At 59.8% G+C, this 8954-nt stretch overlaps 1 pseudogene; it reads left to right on the top strand.

The window, feature by feature from the left end:
• Nucleotides 1–529: 529 nt before the first annotated feature.
• Nucleotides 530–2573, top strand: LOC113490727 (annotated as a pseudogene).
• Nucleotides 2574–8954: the final 6381 nt, after the last annotated feature.

Genomic DNA, 8954 nt, shown 5'->3' with positions numbered 1-8954 from the left:
CTGAGAGCAAGTGTGATGGACAGCCTGGCTCTCCTCACTCTGCACTCAGGCTCTGCCCGTTCGCACCCCCGCAGTCTCCAGGGAGCACTTGTAGCGTAGCACAAGTGTCCAGGCTGTGCCTTCAGCACGCAATCCTCAGGCAGGACAGGGCAGCATGAGCCAAAGGCAGAAGAGCAAAGCCCCAGAGCTCTGCTCTGCAGCCGGGGGTCCTGGGAGGGACGAGGCTGAAACCTCTTGGATTTCATAAGTGGAGTTAATCAGCGATCACTGCGGGTTCCTCTCTGCCAGTTGGGCCATAGCAGGACTGACTCCTGCCGAGCCCACAGCAGAATCCCTTGCTCCCCACTGCCCCCTCAGCCAGCTGCTGCAGAGCTGCACTCCAGGAGCTGCAGGAAGGTCATTCCAGATGGAGAGAGGCTGGAGGTTGGGGGTTCTGTCAGAATAGGATCGAAGTTTACCAAGACAAAGCAGTCCTAACACGTCACTGCTTTTACCTCCTTTGACAGGCCCCCACGCTCAGACAAAGCAAATGTCCAACAGCAGCTCTGTAACCAAATTTCTCCTCCTGGCATTCGCAGACAGACGGGAGCTGCAGCTCTTGCACTCTTGGCACTTCCTGGGCATCTCCCTGGCTGCCCTCCTGGGCAACAACAGCCTCATCATCACCGCCATCGCCTGCGACCACCACCTGCACACCCCCATGTACTTCTTCCTCCTCGACCTCTCCCTCCTCGACCTGGGCTCCATTTCCACCACTCTCCCCAAAGCCACAGACAATTCCCCCTGGGATATCAGGGACATTTCCTACTCAGGATGTGCTGCCCAGGTCTTTTTCTTTCTCTTCTTGATCACAGCAGAATTTTATCTCCTCACAGTCATGTCTTATGACCACGACGTTGACATCTGCAAACCCCTGCACTACAGGACCCTCCTGGCAGCAGAGCTTGTGTCCACATGGCAGCAGCTGCCTGGGGCACTGGGTTCCTCAATTCTCTCCTCCTGTACACAGCCAACACATTTTTACTACCGCTCTTGCCAAGGCAATGCTGTGGACCAGTTCTTCCGTGAAATGCGCAGATTCACAACTCTCCTGCTCAGACTACTACTACTTCAGGGAAGTTGGGCTTCTTGTGGCAAGAACTGGCAAAGACCTTGAAGATCATCCATTCCAAACATTAACCTCATATTGGCCATTCTCAACAACTCCCAGATCCCTCAGAGCTGGGTCAGCCCGACTCTCCAACCCCTCCAGGGATGGGGAACCCCCCTTCCCTGGGCAGCCCATTCCAACGCCCATCTGCACAGAAATCCTTCCTCAGAGCTAGCCTGACCCTGACCTGGCCATCTTGAGGCCATTCCCTCGGGGCCTGGCACTGGCTCCTTGGCTCCAGAGACTCATCCCCCCTCTCTGCACCCTCCTGGCAGGGAGTTGCAGAGGGCCAGGAGGGCTCCCCTCAGCCTCCTCTTCTCCAGACAAATCCCCCCAGTTCCCCCAGCCGCTCCCCAGCAGACCTGTGCTCCAGACCGTGCCCCAGCTCCGTTGCCCTTCTCTGGCCACGCTCGAGTCATTCAATGGCCTTTTTGGGGTGAGGGGTCCAAAACTGGAGCCACCCTTCGAGGAGAGGCCTCACCCGTACCGAGCCCAGGGCTCAGATCCCTTCCCTGTCACTGCTGCCCACACTAGCACAGTTGGTCTCAGCCCATCGCTCCAACCTGTCCAGGTCTCTCTGCGGAGCCTCCCCACCCTCAAGAGATCAACACTCCCACCCAACTGGGTGTCATCTGCAAACTGACTGAGGGGGCACTCGATCCCCTCATCGAGATCATCCATACAGATGTTAAACAGGAGTGGCCCCAGTACCCAGCCCTGGGGGACACCACTCATGACCGGCTGCCACCTGGATTTAACTCCCTTCACCACAACTCTCTGGGCCCGGCCATCCAGACAGTTTTTTACCCAGAAAGCGTGTGCCCATCCAAGCCTCGAGCAGGCAGTTTCGCCAGGAGAATGCTGTGGGAAAAGGTGTCAAAGGCCTTACTAATGTCAAGGTAAACAGCATCCACAGCCTTTCCTTCATCCCATAAGCAGGTCACCCTGCCATAGAAGGAGATCAGGTCTGGCAGGCAGGACCTGCCTTTCATAGCCCCATGCTGGCTGGGCCTGAGCACCTGCTTGTCCCTCATGTGTTGCATGATGGTGTTCAGGATGAGCTGCTCCATCAGCTACCTGGGCACTGAAGTCAAGATGACAAGCCTGTAATTTCCCAGATCATCCTTCCAGGCATTCTTATACATGGGCGTCACATCGGCCAATTTCCACTGTCGAGACCTCCCTGCTCAGCCCGGACAGTTGGGAAATGACGGAAAGCAGCTTGGCGAGCACCCAGCCAGCTCCCCCTGGAATCCCCCTCCCAAAAGACATGTTCCAAGACACCTGGGCTAAAGGATTGTTCCTTCAAATACAAAAGGTCCTACAGTAAACCCCCTTGTTTTCTCCGGGATTTGGTCACCAGAGAGATGCCCACCAGCCCCTGGACAGAAGAGCACACATCCTAATTAAAGGCAACATGTAAAAGCCCAAAGCAACAAAAGTCGAGATTCATTGGTGGCATCTGGCAAGTGACAACGAGACAGCAGCTTTTGGTAACAATTCCTTGAAGGGAAAGCCAGGGTTGATAGGCATCCCCGCTGGAAGGCTGTTACAGAGGAGAGTGTTAAACAGCACCAACTGGCAGGTTTGGGCATCGTCTGGGAAATGTCAAACCCTGTCAAGGTACCGCAGAGCTCTCTGCAGCCAGGCCCCAGCGAGGGACTCCTGTGGGCTCACCTCTGACAACACAGTGCAATGGGCCACCAGTCCTGCCGACAGAAAACAACTTATGAGCAGCAGGTGCAGAGAGTACAGCGCCCTCAAACCCCCAAAGCAGCCAGGTCAGCCCCCCAGACACCCAGCATCTCCCCGCAGCACCTGCAGCCACGTCTGCAGCCCAGCCCTGCTGTCAGGAGTCCTCGCAGGCTGGGCGGTCAGCGCCCACATGTGGGGGTGCTGATGTCACCATTTCCACGGTGACCCGCCAAGGGTGTCCCTACCCAGATATGGGGGGGTGATGTCACAATGCCCACAGTGACATCACCAAAGCTGTCCCTGCCCAGATATGGGGGGGTGATGTCACAACAGCCACTGTGCCCCATGGCAACAAGCCTATAACAAGGGTCGCTGGGTTCCAGCCGTGCGTCAGTGCGACCTGGGAGGTGAGGAGAGCAGGGGAGGGTAGGGGCTGGTAGGGGGCTGCTGAGGGAGGAGTGGGGTGTCCCACACCTCGGGGCACTGGGGCTGTGCTAAGACCCGCACCCTGCTTCTCCCGCAGAGCCAGCCGAGGAGCATCTGGGAGAGACACCCTGGTGCTGCTGGGACAGGGACACTCCCAACGCTCACTGAGGACGTACGCCATGGCTGAGAGGCAAGAGGAGGAGGTCCCCGACTCGATGGAGCAGGGTGAGAACAAAGTTTCCCTCCCGCAGCACAGCAGAGGGGCTGTCGGGGGTCAGCGTGGGGCCAAGTGAAGTGGCAGGGGGAGGCAGTGCCTGCGATGCCCCTTCCTCACCATGGCCCCCAGCCCTGCCCCTCAGCCCCTCAGGGACGGAGCAGGGCCCAGGGGACGATCCCTCAGGGACGCTTCCCCCAGCCCCACAGAGGTGCTCATTCCCACCAGTGTTTGCTCTCTCCCCTACAGCGTGCATGCTGTGTGGCCGGGTAGCAGCAGATCCAGAAGTCTGTGGGCGCAAAATCGAGCAGGAATATTACTGTGCCCATCTGTTTTGCATGGTGAGTGCCCCAGGGCTCCCTCCAGGTAGCTGACAGCCACTCCTGGCCACAATCCCCTCATCAACTCCTCTTCTCTTCTGCAGTTTTTTGCCAGCCACCTTCTTTACTGGCAGGATGAGCAACCAGGAATGCTGGGATTTCTCATTCAGGACATTCTCCACGCAGTCGAGTTGGCAGCACAGAAGGTGAGGTCCTGACCATGTCAGGGAGATTTGTGTGAGGAGAGGTTTGGGGGAGCTGACCCCAGACCCAGGAAAGAAATCCCAGCCCCTCCAAGCAGCTCCGGGACAAAAGCCTTGCTCCCAGCAGCTCCACAGAGGCTCCAGCCCAGGAGCCTGGTGCGCCGGGCGGATCTGTGGGCTGTATCCCAGCAGCGGCCACATCCTGTGCCCTGCCCGGAGGCGTGGGGCTGGATGGGGAGGCCCTGAGGCTGCCGCTGACGGGGCTGCTCTGCTCTTTCCAGCGATGCTTCGTCTGTGGGAAGAACGGGGCCGCCATCACCTGCTGCCGGGAGGGCTGCGACCGCAGCTTCCACCTGCCCTGTGCTATCGACGGTGAATGCATCACCCAGTACTTTCCTCCACACAGGTACCTCCTGTCCCCTCCTCACCCCCACCAGGGAAGGACCCAGCACTTCTCACCTCACCCATCCCTTCCCTCTGCCCCCCAGGTCCTTCTGCAGGGAGCACCGCCCAGAGCAGCAGGTCGAGGCGCTTCCAGAGGAGAACACCAACTGCCTCATCTGCCTGGAGCCTGTGGGGGACAGAAAGTCCTTCCAGACCTTGGTGTGCCCGGCCTGCAAACACGCCTGGTTCCACCGGGGCTGCGTCCAGGTAGGAGCCATTCCCTTACCCCCGGGGCACAGCAGGAGCTGGGCAGCAGCAGGGTCTAACTCTTGCTCCTTTTGTTTCCACTGCAGGCCCAGGCTCGGTACACTACAGTTAGTTCCTTCAGTTGCCCTCACTGCAGAGACAATCATGACTTCAACTTTGATATGCTCGTCATGGGCATCCGAGTCCCTGTGAGGTTGGTGTCCTGCCAGCTCACAGCACAGGAGGCTGCAAGCTCTGTGCCATGCCCAGCGCTGCCCCTGCAGTCCTGTCTCTCCGCTGTCCCGTCTGCCTGGGCTTCAGCTTCACAGAGGAGCTGGAAACTGGGCAGGGGGGAGGAGCAGGGCTGCCCTGCATTGGCCTCATGCCGGGGCAGCAGGGGCTCAGACATTTCCTTTTTCTCCATCAGACCTCCATCACAGGATAACGAACCACTGGACCTAGCACTAATCGAGATGCACAGCCGCTGCGATGCCCGTGAGTGCCTGTGTCCCTGGGGCAGGGAGCACGCAGAGGAACGGGGGTAAGTTGCCAAAGCAGCACCCTGTGCTCTTCATGGGATCTCTGCCTCATTAAGAGCTCAGAGGAGAAGGACTGAGAACAGGAGCTGTGCCACACAACCCCGTGCTGCGGCCACTTTGTCCTCACAGCCATGAACCCTTTTATTCCCCAGGCCCTGGGAACTGCTCCTGTGCATCTCCTGCACTGCCGAAGGCACCCACCGGCGCTGCTCCAATGTCAGCACTAATACGATCATCTGGGAGTGTGAGAGCTGTGCTGGCCAGGGCAATGGTAAGAGGCAAAGCACCTCCATGCCCCTGGGCTGGGGCCAGGGCCCAGACAAGGCCTGGCAGCAGGTGCCCAGGCTGGGCTTGGCAGAGCCTCTCTGCCCCAAGAGGGCTAGGGTCACCGCTCTGGCCTCTCCACTGTGGCCTCTGTGCCCCTGACCTTCCTGCTTCCCCTTACAGCCTCCACTGACAGCTCAGAACTCGCTGGCTCTGGCACTGGTAGCGGGTCAGGATTGAGGCAATCCTACAGCTTGCCAGAACCAGAGAACAGCAGCCCCAGAAGCAGTAGCCAGGTGGCATTGGGGCCATCCAATGACTCCCCAGCACATGAGGGCAGCAGCAGCTCCAACTCACCTGCACCGGACCACAGGGGGAGCCAGCCCAGAACGTGCCATGATAGAAGCCGCACACCAGTACCAAGAGCTGAGAGCAGCACCCCCGTCCAGGCAGTGCTGGGGACGTCCCAGGGCTCCCCAATACCAGAGAGCAGCAGCCCCAGCACCAGCGGCCAGGCAGCACTGGGGCTGTCCCATGACTCTCCAACATGTGAGGGCAGCAGCAGCACCAGCTCACCTCAGCCTGAGCACACACGACGCCTCTCCCATGATGAACATCGTGCCCAGACGCCCTACAGCCAGCCCAGAACATGCCAGGAGAGGAGCTGCATGCCAGCACCAAGTGCTGAGAGCAGCACCCCTGACCAGGCAGCTCTGGGGACGTCCCAGGGCTCCCCAGTGCCGGAGACCAGCAGCCCCAGCACAGGTAGCCAGGCGGCATTGGGGCCATCCCATGACTCCCCAGCGCTTGAGGGCAGTAGCAGGTCCAGGCCATCTGGGCCCGAGCACACAAGACGCCGCTCCCGTGCTGAACGTTTGGCCCAGACACCCTACAGCCGGCCCAGAACACGCCAGGAGAGGAGCCGCGTACCAGCACGAAGGGCTGAGAGCAGCACCCCCGGCCAGGCAGCGCTGGGGATGTCCCAGGGCTCCCGAGTGCCAGAGAGCAGCAGCCCCAGCACAGGTAGCCAGGCGGCATTGGGGCCATCCCATGACTCGTCAGCGCTTGAGGGCAGTAGCAGGACCAGGCCATCTGGGCCTGAGCACACACGACGCCGCTCCCGTGCTGAACGTTTGGCCCAGACGCCCTACAGCCGGCCCAGAACACGCCAGGAGAGGAGCCGCGTACAAGCACGAAGGGCTGAGAGCAGCACCCCCGGCCAGGCAGCGCTGGGGATGTCCCAGGGCTCCCGAGTGACAGGGACCGGCAGCCCCAGCACTGCCAGCCAGGTGGTACTGGGGCCATCAAATGACTTCCCAGCTCTCCGGGGAAGCAACAGGTCCAGCCGCCATGGGCCCATGCGGAGGAGGGACCAGGCCATTGCTGAACGTCGGGCCCAAAACCCTTACAGCCGGCCCAGACGCTGAGGCGGGACCAGCCATGAGCCGTCCCCATGTCATGGTCCTGATACCCCTCCAGAAGAACAATAAGTTGTCTGTTAAGCTCTGCCCTGGGAGATTCCATGCTCATTTGTCACCTTCCTCCTCCTCTCCCTTTATCCAGGGGCAGCGTTAGGGGCCGGGCCCAGAGGGTTTCTCCCCCTGAGGCCTGGCAGCCCCTTGCCAAGCCCTCCCTACTTGTGGGCTGGCCTTGGCCAGCTGCCCAGCGCCATGGGCGTGTGCTTCGGGCCTCGCTGGCCCGCAGCCGGCTCAGTCTCCCTAGGGAAGGGTCACAGCCGGGGCAAAGCTCCTCTGCTTTACAGGTTCCACCCAGTGTCACGGCGGGAGTTGTGACATGGAGATTGCTGTAGACGGTCTAGCAATTTTAATAATAACAGTGATGGAAAGTACAGACGGGTGCTGCACCCTGTGATTGCTCACCACCCACCTGCTGATACCCAGCCCCTTCCCAGACAGCGATCCCCAAAAACCGAGATCCCGCAATCGCAGTCCCAGATGCAGGAGAGAACCCCCTGCTTCCCAGCCGCCCCTCCTTGACACCCTGAGCACGACGGTACAGGAGATGGGATATGCCGCTGGCGAAGTTGGGGCTCTGGCTCTGCCCCCTCCAAGACCTTGATCTCTGACATCAACCCCTGTAGGATCAGCATTCTTCTCATGGCAAATCCCGTACGGAATCCATAACAGCGCTAGTCGAGCTACTAAGGAGAAAAATTAACTCTATCCCAGTGAAACCGGGGCAGGCTCCACCCCTTATGTTACACCATTTATATACATTTACACATGCTCAGGTTTCCAATGCATTCTAAGGAATCCCCGTCCCATTCCCTGCTCTCAAATGTGTCTCCACAGATCTCATTCCCTTAGTCTGTGGGCCATCCCTCCAAAATGTGCAGTGAGATCATTTAGCCCATAACTATGGCTTCCATCTCTCAGGACAGGCTTTGCAGGCAGGAGGGATGAGGCGGAGTTGGGTCCGTCGGCGTAGCGGGTCACCTCGGGCTCAGCGGGACGATGGCGTGAAGTCTCTGCCACGGGTGGAGCTGTTGCCTCTGGCGCGGTCCCTGCTGGCAGTCTGCAGGGCGAAGGTGTCCATCTGCAGGGCGCTGCTGGGCACCAGGTGCTGCCATCAGTGCTGACCCTGCCAAAGTTCATCTTTTCTATTCACGTCAGGCCGTTAGTGTAAACTCTGTCAGAGCGTGGGAGTTGGATTAGGATTTTTCCTTTTGCTGAACTGCGAAACACTGATTGATGGCACGACAAAGTCATTGGTCCTGAGGCTACTTACAATTGTGTTTGAGAATTTGGGGAATTGTGAATATCCTGGGAATGGTGACACTAACGTGGGCGTCTTACTGCTGGGAGCCAGTGTGTTCTTTTCACTCCCTGTTCTGGCCCGGAATGGCAGCACCACGTTCCGTTTAAGTGAGACCATGTCTGTGACCGAAGGAGCCGTGAGGATGGAGGCAGCAGCGCTGCGTTCCTGCTCCACCTCTCCCCGTCAGCCCCTGCCCAGGATTTCGGCAGAGCCTCCTTCCTCCTGCCCTGGCTGAGCTCCTGCAGGTCTCTGCCGTGGCCTGGGGCAGATTTCCTCGCAGGGATGTCACCGTGCTCCTCACATCGCAGGCTGTCCCCGCTGACGTGTGGCTGGCACATCCCTCCCGTGAGCTTTACCCACATCCCAGCACGCTGCCAGGATGAAATGCTCTTTATCTTTCGCGTGACCCAAACGCAGGGCTCTGGCCAAACTTCCTGGGGGTGTCATTGCCACTCCTTCATTACCCTTCCTGCCTCTCCGAGTGGCCCTGCACAGGCTCTTCAGCTGGGCCTTGCCCGGCTCCTCACAGGCAGAGCCCGGGCGGGGCCTGGCCTGGGGCTGCTCCAGCCCTCAAGGCCCCGCACACCGGCCCTGCTGGCACCGGCACCGCTGGCCCTGCCTGCACGGTGCTCACCCGCCTCTGCCCCCAGTCGGGGTTTGCAGAGTGTGCGCGGGCTCTGTATTGGCCCTTTTCTGGGCCACAAACGCTTCGTCTGACTGACACCGGGTCGTGGC

Source organism: Athene cunicularia, unplaced genomic scaffold, assembly GCF_003259725.1.
Source record: "Athene cunicularia isolate RWA unplaced genomic scaffold, athCun1 SCF_24, whole genome shotgun sequence".
In the NCBI taxonomy this organism is placed as follows: Eukaryota; Metazoa; Chordata; class Aves; order Strigiformes; family Strigidae; genus Athene; species Athene cunicularia.
The sequence above is the reverse complement of the archived record's forward strand: the minus strand, read 5'-3'. Positions and strand labels throughout refer to the sequence as shown.